We start from the raw sequence: 20,172 nt of genomic DNA on the forward strand, positions 1-20,172 counted from the left end.
TTGGCAATTATACTCCTCTTTACCAAATGTAACACTCTCTGAAGCAATTTCCACATGTATTTTTACTGGATTTTTTACTGGAATGATAAATGTATTGCAGTTCTTTTGGTGTTGACTCATCTTCATCTGATGTCGGCTTTACTGACCTAAACACACACACACACACACACACTCACAGACACACGCCACTCAATCCCCAGAGGGGGAATCTAACAGTATTTAGTATTTAAAGCTCTGGAGACAGCGATGGATGATGGAGTTTAGGTGTATAGGAAATGACTTTCCCTTGCAAGGTAATTATCTCAATCAAGATTTTAAAGTAAGAGAATGATTTTAGTTGACAATGTATTGAAGATTTGGGGTAGTTGGATTTGTTCTTCCTCTTACTATATATTTTCCATTCCAATTTTCAAGTACTCCTTATTTCCTAATTATTTTGTTGTTTTCTTTTTTTTCTTCCAAAAGGTTTTTGTTCATTTTACTGATATCATCAGCTGACACACAAAATAGTTAATTTTAATGAAGTCAATTTTATTTTATTTTTTTTCCTTTTTGCAACTTCTACTTTTGGTGTCATGACTAAGAAATCAATGGCCAACCCAAGGTCACAAAGTAAATGTATATCCTTCTAACAATGTTATACTTTTAGCACATGGTGCTGTCAACCAGGCTCAGATGGCAAACACAAGGATTAATCTATTGCACAATTTCATGAAGACCACATACCTGTAAATACACACATATCTGCATACACAAAGCTATAAATGGCAGAAATCTTTAAATTCATTTAAGATCAGCATTTTTTTCAAGGTTTAAGATGTAGATATGAGTCATGTTTACAACCAGCATGATATGCGACTTGTTTTTTCCATTTTTTTAACATAGGTTTTGATTACTATTTTCTTTTTTTTGTTGTTGTTTTCCCAATAGCTATTTATTTATTTATTTTTTACACACTCATTGTCACATTTTTTTCTCTGTGATTTATCATAACATTTTGTGTATATTTCCCTGTGCTATACAGTGTAATCTTGTTTATCTATTCTACAATTTTGAAATCCCAGTCTATCCCTTCCCACCCTCTACCCCCCTGGTAACCACAAGTCTGTATTCTCTGTCCATGAGTCTATTTCTGTCCTGCATTTATGCTTTGTTTTTGTTTGTTTGTTTGTTTTTGTTTTTGTTTTTTAGATTCCACATATGAGCGATCTCATATGGTATTTTTCTTTCTCTTTCTGGCTTACTTCACTCAGAATGACATTCTCTAGGAGCATCCATGTTGCTGCAAATGGCATTATGTTGTCGGTTTTTATGGCTGAGTAGTATTCCATTGTATAAATATACCACATCTTCTTTATCCAGTCACCTGTTGATGGACATTTAGGCTGTTTCCATGTTTTGGCTATTGTAAATAGTGCTGCTATGAACATTGGGGTGCATTTGTTGTTTTCTTAACAAAAACAAAAGCAAACAAAAAAACAAGCCAGGGAAATTGTAAACTTGATCAACGTTGTAACAAAGTAAATTTAATTGTCAAACTTTGCACTTGAATTTGAGCTACCTCATTCATCCAGTTTTAAATGATAAGAAAATTTAACACATTTACAGAAACTCATTCAATTCTTATCTGTGACTTGAGCCAAAATTAAGAAAACTTTCCTGATTATTTTATTTTGTTAAGATTTGTAGAGTGATTAGAAGCCAGTCTATCCCAGAGATCTTGAATTTTTGTCATTCTTTCTTTTAGTGTTGGTCACCTTAAAGCTCTGTGTTCAACAGCATTTCATTCCAAAAACCATGGGTGATAATGTAACTAACTTTGCCCCTAAAGATCTTGGGTCTCCAGACCTTTTCCCTTTTTAGGATCTTCAGTCTTAATTGAACCAGATAATAAATCTTGAAACTACACTGTGGTAGGTGGAAGGGCCACCAAGATGTCCACACCCTAATTCCTGCATCCTGTGAATGCTTCCTGTCATATGGCAAGAGGGACTTTGAAGACATAATTAAGGCTACAGACATTAAAATAAAGAAATTAACCTAGATCATCCAGTGGGACTTAGCATACATGAGCCCTTAAAGACAAAGAATTCTCTCCCCGGAGTGAGATTCAGGAGAAGAAGTTGGAAAGAGCTGAAGCATGAGAGGTACTTGACCCATTGGTGCTGAATGAGGACCACAAGTAAAGGAAGAAAAGGAATGCAGGCAACCTCTAGGAGTGAAGCAGGGACCTTGGTCCTACAACCTCAAGGAACTGAATTCAATCAACAACCTGAATGAGCTTGGTAGCAGATTTATTCCCAGAGCCTCCAGAAAAGAATGCAACCCTGACAACATCTTGATTTCTGCCTGGTGACACTCTAAGGAGAGCTACACTATGCTATGACTTTTGACCTTCAGAACGTGACATAATAAATTGGTGTTGTTTTAAGCTGCTAAATTCCTGGCAGTTTGTTATGGCAGAGACAGAAAATGAATCCCATCATTTTCCTGAAAATTTGTGTCTGAAACTAGTACTTACCCCAATTCCTATATCAATCAAATACTTAATATAATTAACAGAAACTGATTTGACCTGATTTAAATAGATTATTAATATAGATTTATTCAAGAGAGAGTAAGTTCATCACAATATCAAGAGAAAGGAAAAAAAAACAGATTCAGAAAAAGACAAGGAACAAAAGTTAAATATCATTTCCTTGGGGCCAAAAACATGTCTGAGAACCAACAGCATGATGACATCATCTCTATCCCTCCCATGGAACAACATGTCTCAATCCACCAATTCTGCCGGCTCCAGACACTGGATGACACAGTCTTAACCACTGACCACATGGCTCCTAGCAACTGCCTGCAAGTACCACCACCATCATCACTAGAAATTAGTCTCCTATGTCAGTAGTTGCCTTTTGCGTCATTAATTGCTTCTCCTCACAAGGATAAGTCTAAAGCCTGAAAAGCTAATTAATTTTGTCATTGTTGTTGTTATTTTTTAATTTTTTATCTAAGTGTAGTTGATTTAAAATGTTAGTTTCAGGTGTACAGCAAAGTGATTCAGTTATACATCCATATATATTCAATTTCTTATAATAACATATTATGGAAAAGAATCTTAAATGAAAAATATATATGTAGGAGAGAAAACATTAATTGCCTTTTACTTCAACATCTAGAAATGGGTGCATTTGAATGGCTATACCTAGTTTCTGTGCATGTAGGTGAGCTGTCCTTGCAGCTGGAAAAGTGACGTGTGCTGTTTTGAGGCATAAAAAGACGTGCACTTCACCAACCACCACTCAGTTGGGAGTTCTCCAAAAGCAGGGAGGAAGAGTTTTCAAAGGAGGGGCAGGCAAATGTTCCCAATTATTTAGCTCACTTGCCTAAAACTTCTAGAATTCCTATCTTGGGTTCCTTCAGATCCCTGATACAAGTTTCAGAATCTATCCTCAATTTCTTGAATTCTCGGAGGCCGCAGGGATCACAGATAACTTGCTGGGAATGTATGGTCAAAATCTGAATGTTGCCTTTTCCCCAGGAAACAGTGATATTATTAGAACAGAGAGTATACAAGCATCGTAGTGGAACAAATATAAAATGTTCCCTTCGAATCTCAAGTGAGGTGACCTTGGCTGCGTCTCTACTCAGCCTTTTTACATCTGTTTCATCAAGTGTAGAAATGGTAATGAGCTTACCTCAAATGGGTATTGATTAGTTAATGTGATATAAAGCTATTTAGAGAAATCTCTGGAGAGCTAAATGTGGATATAAGACAAACTGTGAGGGGTAGTGGACAGGGAGAATGGATTAAACGTGAGCGTGAACTTGGGTCTTACATCCCAGATACTGCCTTTTGAAGCACTGTATGTGTGGTGGACTGCATGTTCTTGTCTCCCCAAATGCATACTTGAAATCCTCACTCCCAGTGTGATGGTATTAGGAAGTGGGGTCTTTCGGGATAATTATGAGTGTGACTAATGCCCTCCTAAAAGAGACCCTAGAGAACTCTCTCACTCCTTCCACCACGTGCGGTTACAATAAGAAGTCAGCAGTCCGCAACCCAGAAGGCCCTCCTCAGACCATCACCGTTCTGCCCCCCTGATCTCGGACTTCCAGGCTCCGGAGCTGTGAGGAATCAATTTCTGTTGGCTGTAAGCGACCCAGTCTAAAGTACTTTGTTATAACTGCCCAAAATGACTAAAACTGTATGGTAACAAGTCTTAAGAATGTGGCAAAACAAGGTAAAAGTCTGTTGCTGTGACATCATTTAAGCCCTCTTGTTAAAGAATTTTTTTAAATATATATATAATATATATATATTTTTTTCTCTGCTTTTTTTTTTTCCCCTGCTGACTAACGGTGCTCTGGATAAATTGTCCTTTATCCTCTACCATTTTCCAGTCACCTCAATTCTTGATTTTCTTGGACGAGGCGCTATACTATGTGGCTCCCATAATACTTTTCTTAAATGGCTTGTATAAGAAGCTGATTCCTTAACTTAATGGAGGCAGTGAAGTAACTTAGAGCATTCTTATCCTGTTTAAATACAATCTATTCAGATGTCAAACTACCCCACAAAATTAAATAGGATAACAAAAAAAAGATGGAATGATAAATGAATAGAAAAAAGGACAGGTAGAGAGATACATATATATATATATGTATATATATATATATAAAAGACTAAACATTGAAAGCTATTCACTAAAGAATCTAGGTGGTAATATATCACAGTTCACTGCACAATGCTTTTCACTTGATGAAATAAATACTTTTTTATTTTAAAATTAAATATTAGATAAACACAAAGAATGTTGGAGCTAGAAAAAGCTTTGGAGTTTATGAAGCACAAATTCATCATCACATGGAAGATTATTGTACTTAATAAATAATTTTTGTGTGAATGAATGGAATGAATATGACAAATAAAATCATGAGTCAGGATGGATAAGGCAACTGCTAAATTGTATAGCTAATCATTGACAGAATCACAGCTTAATTCAGATTTCCTGAGTCCTAGACAGGTGATCATTTTATTTATTAGTCTATGTTTACAGCTGGATAACTAGCCCTAGGCTCAATTAATATGAAGCAAGTCCAGCTGGAGAAACACACATGTGTAAATTCTTAGGATATGGTATGGTGTCTGGCATAAATAAAAAGTGTTTCCTTTCCTGTCAAGAAATGGTGTTTATGGTCGTTTAATGGGTTTTGAAATTTAATCTCAAGCTAGTAATCATTTCTAACATACCCTCACTCTAGCTCTAAGGTTTACCATTTATGCATTAGGATTTCCCTTTGCTGCATATACATGTATGTTTGTAGGTGTATGTGTTGGGTCGGGGGAGAGGTGGTGACTGACGGTGAGGAAGGAGGGCACAGTGGTACCTCCTCCCCTACACAACTCAAGAGGCTACACTTAGCTCTCCTTTTCTTCTCTTTCCTACATCAACAAATGACATTTTGAGACTTTAAAAGTTTGGGGCTGGATGTGTTTCTGAATTCAGAATATTTTAGATTTTAAAAAGATGTATTGTTTTTATGTGCACTAAATACGTTGTATCTCCAAAGTGGCATGGGTTGTGCCCCATAATCAAATATATTAAAATACCCGAATTGAAATATACCAACATTTACAACAAATGGGACAAAGAAAGACTATTAATAGCCTCACATTAATTCCTCTCAGGTCAAGGTTTTCTCTTGAATAAGGAACCAAAAAATATTTCAAAGCTTTTTGAGTTTCCTAATTGCAGATGAGAGATGTGGGTCTAAATTCCACTCTCAGTATCGTAAAGCTTGGATTCTTGGGAAAATGAGGAGTGCTTCCCTAACATGCTGCATTCTCTTCGGTTCCCACGAGTTCTCCATTTGCAGTGAGGAAAAAAGTGAGACACTGACATAGGTTACAGAAGGATTTAGATTAATAGAATATAATTTGTTCCTTTGTTTGTTTGTTTATTTCTAACTTGCTGCCCCTAGACTAGCAACTCTGCAGTTTAAAGCAGTATGCTTGGCCCACATGCTAAAATTTGGTGTTAAAAAAATGGCATGAATGATTTACCAAAGAAATTCCCCTTCTTCAACGAGCTGACCACTCTACATCATTTTAGGATCAGCTCAGATGTCATCTCCCCCAGAAATGCTTCCATCACTTCTCAGATGAAATTAAATATCCATCCGATGTGTTCCCCTAACATTCCGTGTCCGCTTTCCACATACCACTCTTTCCTGCTGTGTTTATCTACATTTATCTGTTTCCTTAACTTTCTTCTATGCTTTGAGGACAAACACTGAAACTTTCATGTATATTTGTTCTCAGCATTTGGTAGGTTCTGTATTAATTAAGTGATTCAGGTTTTAATTGAATGAGTGAGCATATAGCTGTTCATTAAATAGGCATATTGACTGATGTAATGGCACTTTTTGCTGGATCCAGTGCAGAAGCTTGAAATTGTTGGATGAAATTAACTTTAGTCTATGTTAGTCTCTTCCAGGTAACAGGGAAAGAGGAGCAGAATACCTTTATTTATTGGACAAGAATATTCCTGGAAGTGAAGATATCATGGAACTGACCTCCCTTCCAGATTTTTTCCAAGGATAGAAATCATGTATCAGAATGCAATGTGCCTCTGCAGGTCTTTGCCCCAATGCTCTGCTTCCATAGACACTCAATCACTCTTGTCTCTGTCTGCTGCTTATACTGCTGGCGCCACCTCTAAATAACTTAACTCACTTTCTCTTGCCTTTCTATTTCTATTTATTTATGTCTTCCAAAGCTTCATGATTTGAGGGGTATCTCTTTTGTAGAGAAATTTTCTGCCTTGGTCTCCCAGTTTTAAATCACACACAAAAAAAAATTAAGATAAATTTTTTATCTTGTCCATAGATACCAATTAGTGCTGAGAATTTCCACTTAACAAAGTTATCATAAGAAGTCATGGGCAAGGGGGAGGAGAGTATAGCTCAGTGGTAGAGTGCGTGCACGAGGTTCTGGGTTCAATCCCTAGTACCTCAATAAATAAAGAAATAAATAAATACATAAATAAATAAATAAATAAAATCTAATTACCTCCTTCCCCCTACCACCACCCCAACAACAACAAAGCTTTTTTTTTTAATTTAAAAGAAAGAAGTCATGGGCACTATGTTTGGAGAATAAAGCTAGTGATGGCTAGGGTAGTAAAGAGAGAAGGTAAAAACCAAACATAAAAAGCTAATTCTGGTGGCTTTGAACACACCCTCTAAACATAATTGCCTCTCTAGAGCATAGATTCACATGAGGTGCCTTATTCTTTGCACTGCCATTGCACTAATACATTCCATTACTGTCTCCACTGGTTGATGCCCAACTACTGATTAATATCTCTCATCAGCTTGGCAACCCATTAGCACACATCCATCAGTTCAGTGTTCAAAATATAGTCAATCATTCTTTGGATAACTCTCTTTAAAAGCACCATATTACCCATTTCAAGACCTCTGATCAAGGTCAAACAACACCAAAAACCTCAATAATAATTTTAGTCATCATAAATAAATTCCAGATGATTATTCAAATGATAAAAGCTCTAGAAATTGAATAAGAAAAACTGAGTCATTCTCTGCCTCCATTATGGTTAAGCACATCAAATACCACAGTAAAAATAGCATAGGAATAGAAACAAGGTAATCTTTGTTTTTGAAACAAACACAGACAAACTAGCAAACAGAAACAGAACCATCCTGTCTAGAACTAGCTCCTAAATTTATGAGGCTTGAGCCTTTTTTCGGACAGGCGTTAGTGCCCTTATGAAAACAAATCTGTTCCTGTTCTGCAATATGATTTCTGAAGATACATGAAAGTCCTGTAGATGTATAATCATGTGAAGAGACTGATGTGTTTGCTTTTTTTTTCAATTACAAACAGACTAACTGCACCCTGGTAACCATATGATTTTATTCCTTTTAATACTTTCTGTGTATTTTTTTTTTTTTTTGGAGGGGTAGGAGAGAGGATGGTAATTAATTCTTTTAAAAGCTAGACTTTATTTTTTAATTTTAATTTTTCATTTTTTTGTCTCTGGGTTTAAGTATAGAGACAGAGTGCCAAGAGCTGGGGAGCCAGGGCAGGGTTTAGAATATTTATGAAACATTTGAGGAATTGGTGGGAGTGAGATCAGCATATGGGAGTAGAAGTGAACCATCTCTGTAGGAATAGCACAGAGCACATCACGGAAAGTGACATGCTCAAAATAAGTCAAGTATCTAGCTTACCACAAGTTTCTTGCTGTAATAGAAAGGCAATAATGTAGGAAAAATAATATAATCATTTCAAATATCATGTCACCACTGGCTTTTTACCAAATAGAGCATTAATATGCACTATTGCTAATATTCAGCTGCACACAGATGTCTTTTGTGATGAGTATTTTCCATGTTGGAAATCCATGTTGAAATTTTCCTTGTTGAAAATTCTGTTAAGGAAGAGTCTGAGACATCCAAGGAGCGTCATTATACAATACACTATCTCTGCATCTTTTTTCCTTTGCTATCCTTCTCCATAAAGTAAAAAAGACTTATTTATTTTTTCCCAGAAATCATGCAAAATGCAATGGAAGCATGATTATTAAAGATGATTTTCCTTCACAGTCTTTCGGTGTGCCTTGTTTCCACAACATCCCTTTTGTCCTAGCGCTCACTATGAGATGAATATCCTGAGTTTAAAGTGAAAATATACAGCAAATACATTTCTCTGTGTCACATATAGTGATTAAATGTAAAAAATAAGTTATCACAGCCACACTAGATAATATATTTATTTCAGTAATCATGTTCAGAAATTATCTATCCACCTCCTACCTCTCCCGAGGAATGGATTTCCCCATCATTTATTCCCTATAGAGTTAAATGAAACTTGGTTGTGTTTCCTGATGTGGCTAAGTATTCATCTATGGCCCTGATTACCACCATTATTATGTGCTATTAACCAATGTGAAAATTATCAAGTTACATAATGATAGCAGTCACTTAGCACCAATTGCCTCCACATCCTTACTTTAAAGTGTTTTCTGCAAATGAAGAGTTTAAAATTAAAATTTGTCTTTTAAACAATGTAGGTATAGTTTTTTGGGTGTGTTTCAAATATTACTTATATATTATTATTATGTATTAATGTATTACATATAATAATATTATTTTAAAATTATTTATATTATTTCTCCAAAGTCTCCATCAAGTGTGAATAATAATCATTGATTTACTATGGGATTAAATACAATTGCCTAGGATGATAATGGCTCTGGAAACCAGACTTGGCTAGCCTTGGGGGCAATTAAAAGAGTGATCTTTTCAGAATTTCAATTTCAGGCTTTCTCACTGAGTAAATTATAAAGATGCACCCCGGGGAACTTTAAGGAAGTAATGAGGCTTTCGTTTCCATATGTCAGATTAGTTTTTTCCTGGTGTACTTACTATCAGAAAAGGCTATGAGCTAAGTTTTTTGTTTATTCAAAGCAAAGAAGAAGACCCCGGACAACATTTTCCAATAAAAAGCACAAGGAGAAAGTCAGCACTGATGGGAATTTGCCGCCAGAGTATTTTTCACGCTTGCCATGATTCTATAGGACCAGCTGAGGGCATTTGTGCAAATAGGCGTGTGCAGAAGAGAATCCACCTTCAAAAGTGTTATGACATTGTCTATCCATGCTGTCTGTATAACTCTTACCAGTGTCAAGGCTATTTGATATATCAAAGATTTGGAAAACACATTTTGAGTCATAGTGTCTCCAAATTGCTCATTTAAATGGAAGTTCACTGGCTCTCTCCAGCTGCTTATATTTATAAATTGCTATTTTAGAACAGGATTCTAAAATAAGAAGATCTTGTTTTGAAATACTTTGTGACTGGCCTGCATATACTATAGGTCCAGATGGTACAGCTAATCCCCAGTAGGGGCATTTCATAGATTTGAGCAGTCTCAGTGACTGAGGCTACATCACACAACTATTTCATTTGTCTTCTTGTCAGTGTGTGATACTAATCACATGCTCTTGGCGCCTTCTGGGATCCCATTTGCTCTAATACTGGTGTTGTTTTGGATACTAACCCACACTCCCAGTTTAGTTTCAGGCACAAGCCCTGCTTTATATGGAGGGGGATTTTTGTTCCCGAGAGAGATAAGTTTTGCTGACAGACCATCCAAATACAACAAGGAGTCCCTCCCATTTCATATAAGGAGTAAACTCTGATTAATAAGTCTCTTGGTGTCACCAGGTCACAAAGCTAATATCAGCTTCTCTAAATATCTCTGCAAAGTCCTCAAGCTAGTAACAGTTGATCCAATACTTTGGAGGCTTTTTGAAATAGGCTTCTGAGCACAGTGTGTGTGCTCAGTGGAAAATTATTTTAACCAGCACATTATCTAAAAAAGTCAGAGTATTATTTAGAAAATGATGAAACTAAATGTGTATAGAGCTATTTCAGTTAAATGCTTAGGATGGGCATGATAACCAAATTTGGTTCACCAACATAGAGAATGCATTTTTTATTTGAGAAGGGGAATAAATATAGAACTCTCAGATAAAGATGTTCTCCATTTTTATCCCCAAGCTTATTTTGGTTTTGATCAACTTCAGAATAAATGCATTTAAAAGAAACAAGTAAACCTTCCACTCCTGAATTCACACAGTACTCAAGAAAAACTCATCGTTTGACTTTATAAGTGGATTAAATTGGCAGTAAAACAAATCTTTGACTTCAGAAAACTTCAGATAATATATAGATTCTATTACTTAAATCATGAAAATCATAAACCTGCCAAAACAGTGCATCACTTGATTTGATAAACCAAATAGACTTCACCTTAAGGGATATTTATGAAATACACTTGATTTCCCTTTTAGAAAAATTTGACAGCACATCCTCTTAATATTGAGAAAATGCTTTACCTTTGATAGTAGCTAAATTCAGAAAATAATTTAAGAGAAATATTTTAGCACTCTCTTTGGTATCTTTTTCTATTTGTAAGTATTTTGATCCACTGTAATAAGTCATTGTCAAGTGAAGCAATGCCTCACTTGATCTAAAGATGCCAGTAACAAAAGCTATAAAAAGATACAGTGGAATAAATTGTAGCTGATTACTGAGAAAGCATGTATACAGAAAACCAAGAAGTAATAAAATTGATTAATGAACGTAATACATAAAGTGGAAAAGAAAAAAAAGTCTCTTGGTCAGTATTCTTTATTAAAATGCCAGTATAATCCTAACTTCAAGACTTTCATACAATTACATCCCAAAGAGGTTGAATGGTAATAGAATGGCCCTTTTACTTAAGGCATTATTCGCATTACTCATCATTAACAAAGAAAAGAATAAAATTTGATTCTAGGTACTAAACACTTCACATCTGTTAACTCATTTAATTCTCTCAATACTATTATAAGATAGCACCTCCAAGAGGATTAGAAACCAAAGATTATGTTGGAAGCCAGTGAGACTAGAAAAACTAATTCAGGTCATGTTCATCTAAACTTTCTAAACTAAAAGATAGTTGTCTACAAAAAAGCAGAAGACGTGGCCTCTAACCTTCAGACAATATTCACCAAGTGAAAAAAGACTATAAACAAGTACCATAACACAACTTAATAAATGAGATAAAACTTTATATAAAATGACCACAGTATATCCATCATATCATGGTGGTGTCTACAAAGTTCTATGGCATCAGAGAAAAATGAAACCAAAATCTACAGAAGGCATCGGAAAAGTCTTGCTGACGTGATTAACATATGTAGTTAAGCCCCAAATATCAGAGGAGATGACAGGTTTGTCAAGCAGATAACAAAGGAATTTGGAGGAGATAATATTAAAATTTATTATGTGCCATTTAGTGGACTTTAACTTTTCTCATAGCTATTGATTATTAAAATATATTAAAGAGGGTACTAACATAGTAATTTTGCTGTTTTAGAATAGGAACCTGGAAATGATATCAAGCTTGCATTTGAAAGGCTTAAAATGAAGACAGAACTATTGGAAAATTCTACATAAAAAAAGAACGAGAGCCTCTTCTGTGGCAGTGAAGATGAAAGGATGGCTAGAAAGATATTTAGGAAAATCAAATCAATTGGATTTGGCTAAAGGATGACAGGGAAAAAACCCTACATTTATTTTAATGTGTTTTAAAGTGGGTAAAAATATTTCATTCAAATAGACTGAAGACCAGAGTTTTATTGTGTTTTCTGCTACAGATGTTTCTAAGAGCTTTGATTTATACAATCCATGAAGGCATTCTAAAAGAAGTAAGAACCAAAGCATAGTTTTTTTTTTTTATACAATTCTAAGACAGCTTGATTGGTAATGAGGAAGGAACAGCAGTTAGGGAGTATGGAAATCAAGTCCTTACTGTTACCCACGTGTTTGAAAATGTAAATTACATTCTCTGGACCTCAGTTTAAAGTGATTGTATATGAGAAGATTAAGAACAGTAACATTCAGTTATCTTTCAGTTCATCACAGAGTTCTTGGGTACTCTTCTAAAAATAGCACTTTCCAGTTGTAAAGGCATCTGAAGGAAGGCAATTATTCTTACCTGGACCATTATTTAAATAATAAATATCTGAGTTTGTTTAAAATGGTGAAATATTTAAATAAAAAATTGATTCCCTTGAGTGATTTATAATCTCCAAAAGACAAAACAGATCAATAGTTTATTTGTTTCAAAGGGTTGTCATGATCAAATGAGGTAACACATATAAAAGTACTTTGAAAATAAGAAGAAAATATAAATGTCATACAATATTTTTCTAGATACAATCATTTTGTGAGAGATATCTATGATACCAAAGACTAGAGTAACATTCAATATTTATTCAACAATTTTTATTAAGTATCTGCTAGGTGCCAGGCACTATTTTAGGTACTGACTTAACAGTTTCGAAAAAAAAATGCCAGATTTTTATTTCCAGGTGTTTTAATTATACTTGGGATAGACAGATAGTAGTCAAGTAGATAGACTCAAAATATCAGCTGGTGATAAGTTCTGTAGTTAACATATAATAGTGTTTGGGATAGTGGCTGAGAAACAACTTTATCAATGTGGCCAACCTTTGAGGTTGGCGCGAAAACTTGAGTGACAAGGAGAATGTCATATAACGAAGACCAAGAAGTAAGCAGGAGCTGGACTGCACAAAGTCCAGCAAGTTAGGAGCTGAGTCTTCATTTTAAGGCAGTTTTTGATAGGAGAGCAAATGTTTTAATTTCCATTTTAAGTGATTTTACTACTGTTTCTTTATGGAAAATATAAAAGAATAATATTGGAAGAATTCTAAGTAATTGATTTATAAATATAAAATGATTGTGATTGGGTCTAGATTAGTAGAAGTTAGAATAGAGGGAAGGAAATATATTTAGAATGGATTTTAGAGGAATTCAAAATTTAGAGTTGACAGGACTGGCTGACAGTTTAGATCTTGGGGTAGGGCAGGGAAAGAGAAAGAAAAATTATCTGGTATGTAGCTTCTTAACAAATAAATAATAAATAAAATTTTGAGTGAATGAATGAATGACTGGGTTCTAGAGCTGAGTGTTGGCAGCTATCAAGGATTTTGCCCGATTGAAAGAGAAAAGGGAATTTAAAAGTAGCACACATTAAGGTTGGCAGTATCTTCTTGATATCTGTCTTTTTAATAGTCTAATTCTCTAGCTAGCTGAAGATTCACTCTGGAGTTGGACTATTGTATCTTCTCAAAGAGCGGGAGAGCATTCTCTCTCTCAAACTCAACTGGATGGGTAATGGGCAAGCCAAAACCACTGGCTCGTTTTCACTATGACCTTCAGGTCTCTTTGGCTATCAGCCTTCATATTAGCCAAGTACTTGTAGAGAATAACTCTTAGTTTTTACTTCTAAAATACACTAATATAGGTACTAATATATATTAGAATATATTAAGATCTGTTTTGTAAAATATCTCAAACCAGCATGGGAAGATGAGAGATTAGGGTTCCAAATCAATGCCTTTGCTAAGTAGAACCAAAGAGATTGCCGTTTCCTAATGAAATTCAGAATTTTCAGTGAAATTCATATAAACAATAGACTCTTTAATTAAAGATAACATCATATGAAGGCACTGAAGTACTCTTCTACTAAAATGTTACCAAGTCCAAACTCATTCTGCTTGCTGCACGACAGACCAATAAATTGGGAAACCAGGTGTTGAAACAAGGAATAACAACTTTATTTGGAAAGCCAGGAGACTGAGAAGATGGCAGACTAATGTCCTAGAGAACCATCTTCCCTAAGTCAGAACTGAGGTTCCTTTTATACTAAAAAGGGTGTGTGTGTGTCGTTGGTTGTTGCAAACTTCTTGGTGTTGGAACCCTTTGTTACTGCAGCTGTCCATGTAGGTCAGGTTGTGGTTTTCCTTCAATAAGACAAATGTTATCCTCTGTTCTCCAACTTTTTATCTCTATATGAATGAAAAAGTGTTATACCCTTAAAGATCAGAACCTTGAGAATGGGCTGTCCTGTATATTTCAGGCTATAAACAACACTCTTTTACAAAAGGTGCAGAACCAACATGAAACAGAGCACAGGGTTAGCGCTAAAGGAACAGCTCTAATATGGAATCAGATTTTTTCTTTCCTATTACAGAAAGAATTGGCTGATTGTGTTTATAGAAGGATTTACAAACGCCTCTCTTTTAGATGTGAAGCTGAAGGATTTTAGGAATTGAAGTCCCAAAACAAAAACTTTACAATCTAACAATCTAACTCATATATCTCGCTTTTATAACGATGGGCTCATGAAAATAATTGTTGACTCCTTCTGGACATTTATCATGTGCGAAGCACTATTCCAAGCCCTTTAAAGTTATTAACTTATCTAACGGTCATAATAATAAAGAAGGTTCTATTTTCTCTACTACACTGATAAAGAAACCAAAGCATGAAAAGGTGTAGTCTTGACCAAAGATACCAGCTTCTAAGTGGCAAAAAAAGAGGTCTGAACCCGAAGAGTCTGCCTCCAGTTCATATTCTTGACCATGACAATTTTCTGGCTAAGAGTAAAACAAATGACTATACTTCATAGTTGAAAGAAAAGTACGGAACAATACCGTCAGTCAAAGGCAGAATGTGCCTAATGTTTTCATCAATAATAATGTTTGTTGTACTCCAATGAACTCTTGAAATAATGCTGTTCTAGTGAGCTGAAAACCTCTTTTTCAACAAATTCACTGCATTTCTGGCAAAATATGTTGTTACGGACTGAACGTCTGGCACCCTTTCCAGACAAGCTTAAAGATATTTCACTTTCTCTTTCTGACTTTTCAATTTTTACCTTTTGCTTTTGTTTTGTATTGCTTTTGTTTGCCTGCTTTGATACTATCTTAGGAAAATGGTAGATTTGTATTTCTCTATAGTTCAGGACATTTATTAAGCATCACAGCTAATAACATTTTTTTTACGTTTACTCCAATTACCTTGTCCCTGTTACTGAATGCTGATACCCATGGGGCTATTTTTGTATGCAAAGAAATAGCCAATTAACTGTGTAACACAATTAGCAATGTCAAACTATTTGTATGCATTTTTAAGAGATATTTGATATCTCACATGTATCTTAACAATTGATGAATACCTAATCAGTTTAATAAAAAAAACTGATCTGACATTGACAAAACTAAGGTTGATACATCATGAGTCACACCTATCCATGTTGGAAGCTCTCAGGGTCAAAGTATTGATGCCAAATATAGGAATGTACTGTCCTTTCTTGTGCATTCCATTCACTTAAATCAGTCAGGAATTGATGTTAATAGTCTCTCTCCTCTATCCCTGAGAAAAGATGAGAAGCATCCATGTATAAAAGCTACATCATATAAAGTCCATTGCACTTAGCCTGCCAATTTTCCTTTCCCAAATTAGATTAGAGGCCATATAGGTTGAAGGAGTTATGATTGTCTAGGTTTTGCTTGTCTTTAGGGGCTCAGAAGTAGAAATGGATGCCTGACCAGCTCACTGCTGACCATTTACCAGGCACTTACCTTACCTTCTGAGTAATGGTCTACTGACACTGTTCCTCATCAGATTCAAGGAAATTGAAGACATTTGCTAATTGACATTAGAAGACAGCTGTTGTAGACCATGCTCACTGTCATGCAATGACTCCACTTGATTATCTTAAGTCAAAAGACTTTTAATATAATTTCTTTATTTTAGACAGAATCTAGAATTGTCCTTTCTCTTGACCACATTGTTTCAAATATGGCTCAGGTTGCCACAATTAACTAAAAGCATTTTCCCTTCCAGTTTTAACTTGAAAATAAAGTGATAATCTTTTTTTTTTGCTTCAAATTTTCAACTCAAGCTTTCATGTTAAAAGTCAAGCAACTATTGAATTTTTTTTTAAAAAGTGGCTGTGCAGATGGAAGTAATTTTCCTGATTATTTTGCAGCATACCAGCTTCAGATGCACAAACAACTCTTGTGTCAGCAGACTCAAGATACACATTCTGAGGATACTTCTGTAGGGCGCATCATGACTATGTAGCCACGTGTGAATTTCATTTCCCTGTTATGACTTCTGCAATTCTTGTTCCTACAAGGCTGTATTTTATGAGAACAAAAATGGCCTATATTTGGTTAAAAAAAAATCAGTTGATGCTGATTACAAATGCTGAACAGCAGATCAAAGTGTCATTACCAAATAATACTACCATTACTTTCTTTTAGCCTCAAAATGTTTCACATTTTAATCCCCCTTTTTCCTCCTAGTGTAGGACTCCTATTCTGTGTTCTGAATAACTTGAGTCCTACTTACAAGAAAAATAAATCCTAATTCAAAACTGAATTAAAGTGTCAATTTACACAGAAAAAAAGTACGAACTCCAGGATAGTTTCGATTATCTTAATTACATTTCTAATAGGTCTCTACAGGCTTATAAGTTAGAGATTCTTTTTGAAAACTTCAAATCTTCAACACTGCCAGGAAGGCTATATTTGAGAGACTATAACTGTGCTTCTTAAATATTTAATTGTGACAGTTTCTTAAATGTTATTGTAATAATTAATTAGATAAAACACAGAAAAGAAGGTTTTTATTGTTATTCTTGTCTTAGTTAAATAATACAATGAAAGCCCAGCTTCAGTCATATAATTTTCCTGATCAGAAGCGGTCAGTCGCTCTCCAGTTACCTGCAGCGTGAAATGTTAATCTTTCCAGCTGTATTTAAGGCTCTCATAATATATTTGATCTATGTTACCTGACTTATCTCTCTGTTACATTTCCTATGCCTTAGTCAATCTTATTCTTAAAAATATTCAGGAATAAGATTAAAGAACTGCTTTTGATAACCTGTGTCTATATTAAGCATTCTTATCTTACTCTAATTTCTTTCTACTATCTAACCAGATAGCTAAAATGTTCTAAGTAAATATTCTGCTTTCAGTCAAGACGAGGTAAGCTGTCTTGAAGAAAATAGAGTACATCAGCAGCATTAATATGCTAAATTTGCAAGTAAAGTAGTACATTATTACTATTTCATAGAAAATAACCCCACCCATGCACAATGTGGACACCTTCATAATGGACTCCATTTTGAAAATATTTCTATTTCTAAAGTAACATGCTCTTTTTCCTCTTCACCCCAGCCCCCAGCCAGCATTACACTTGTCAAGGTATACTTATATTAATTCTTGCAACATACGGAGCCCACCCTGCATGGGATGTTAAGCTAACTAGGAATTTTTAGTGGTAAAAATTTTGGAATAATTGGTTAAATATTTTGTGAATAATATTCTTAAACTATATGCAGTAACAACAACTGAAAAAAAAATCAAGATGAGGTCTTTCCTGTATAGAAAGATATGTCTTTTTCTAACAACCTTAAGTCCTGTTAAGTTATATTCTATAATCTTGCCTTGGAATATATGTCCTCACCTCATGATTATTGTTTGCCACATGACTCACTGACCATAACAACCTGTGATCTTTCTCAGTTAACAAGGGATTATTTTACATTACAACCTTAACATTAGCATCATAAATTCCTTTCAAAATAGAATGATCTTGTTTACAACTGACTTGAACCTATATTTCAAGTGGTCTTTAGAGGTGATGTAATAACCTATTTATGTGTAAGAGTTTGGAATATTGGGGCTCTACACCTAACATTCCTAAACATATAAAGGTAGGAATGATGCTTCAGTGAATTTCTTTCTCCTTGGGATCCCCCTTTTCATAGTAGGAAAAGATTGCTTGTGTGCAGTTACCCAGTAGATACCAGCAGTACTGAAACACAAGTGACCTTATGCCTCTAAAAATAACATGATACATGTCCATTCTCTCCTGTGAAATCTTCCTTGAATACCATCACCGCCACAACAGGCACAAATAGTCTTTCCCCTCTCAAATTCGCAACAATCTTGTTGATAGCATAGCGTTACTGATTACTTTAAATGCTTACCATACATTACGCTAAGAATGTCTAGAGATCAGACGCTGTCTTATTCTTTTCTAATTCCCTCAAACTAGCCTCACAAACGGTAGGTGCTCAATAACAGCATGCTACTGAGTAAGTGTAACTTTTTTATGTTCTCTGATTTTCTTATTCTTTGAAAAACGTATCACTTTGACTCAGTGTTTTGATAATTAATCAAGTGTTGCCTTTAGTTGTTGCTTAATCATTTAATGTAGATAGTTCCATAAGGTCAAGAAATTGGCTATATCTTCTGTACCCCACTTAACTTTTAGTCACTGAAAAAATTAATACACAACTGTTGAATAGGTAATGCATCAATTTCTAATTAATTAATTAATTAATTAAGCCATTTACTGACTACCCACTATGCAAGGACTGAGAATACTATGCTGAACAAATCTAAGACACTTTTGGTCCTCAGGTAAGGATTATTTCTTTAAAAAAATTTTATTTTTATTTTTAAATATTTGAAGTATAGTTAATTTACAATGTGTTAGTTTCAGGTGTGCAGCAAAGTGAGTCAGTTTCTCTCTATATATAGAATATATATTCAGTTTTTTTTCCTCTCTCTCTCTCTATATATATATATATTTTCAATTCTTTTCCATTATAGATTTTCGCAAGATATTAAATATAGTTGCCTGTGCTATACAGTAGGTCCTTGTTGTATATCTACATTAGATACAGTAGTGTGTATATGTTAATTCCAAACTACTAATTTATCACTTCTCCCCATCTCTCCTCTTTGGTAGCCATGTTTGTTTCCTATGTCTGTGAGTCTATCTTTGGTTTGTAAATAAGTTCATTTGTGTCATTTTTTAAAGATTCTACATATAAGTGTTATCATATAATATTTGTCTTTCTCTGTCTGACTTACTTCACCTAACATGATAATCTCTAGGTCCATCCATGCTGCAAATGGCATTCTTTTATTCTTTTTTATGGCTGAGTAATATTCCATTGGGATTTTTAATATATATACATATATATATATATATATTATATATATATGTCAAACCTCTTTATTTATTCATCTGTTGCTGAATATTTAGGTTGCTTCCATGTTTTGGCTATTGTAAATAGTGCTGTTATGGACATTGGAGTGCATGTAACTTTTTGAATTAGAGTTTTCTCCAGATATATGCCCAGGAATGAGATTGCAGGATCACATGGTTACTCTATTTTTAGTTTTTTTAAGGAACCTCATACTGTTCTCCTTAGTGGCTGCACCAATTTACGTTCCCACCAACAGTGTAGAAGGGTTCTTTTATGTCCACATCCTCTGCAGCACTTATTTGTAGACATTTTAATGATGCCCATTCTGACTGGTGTGAGATGATTACCTCATGGTAATTTTGATTTGCTTTTCTCTAATAATGAGCAATACTGAGCATCTTTTCATGTGCTTGTTGGCTATCAGGATTATTTCCTAAAAGATAACTTCAAACATGATTTCAAAACCACTGAATCAGAAATTTCAGGGAAAGAACTGAGAAATCTATGTTTTGAAGCCTTATAGGTGATACTAAAAATCAGTTAAGTTCTGAGATGTTTGAACAGGAGTTTGCCAAGAGGAAAAACAGCATGAGATTGAAGATAAAGAAGACACAGTGTGCCTGCCATTCTTCATTGCCTGAATAGTGAATCTGGACACAAAAAGAATCCTCCACTAGGACTCCCTCAATCAGAAAAAATGCAAACAACCAGAACCA

This window comes from Vicugna pacos, chromosome 3 (genome assembly GCF_048564905.1).
Source record: "Vicugna pacos chromosome 3, VicPac4, whole genome shotgun sequence".
Classification (NCBI taxonomy): Eukaryota; Metazoa; Chordata; class Mammalia; order Artiodactyla; family Camelidae; genus Vicugna; species Vicugna pacos.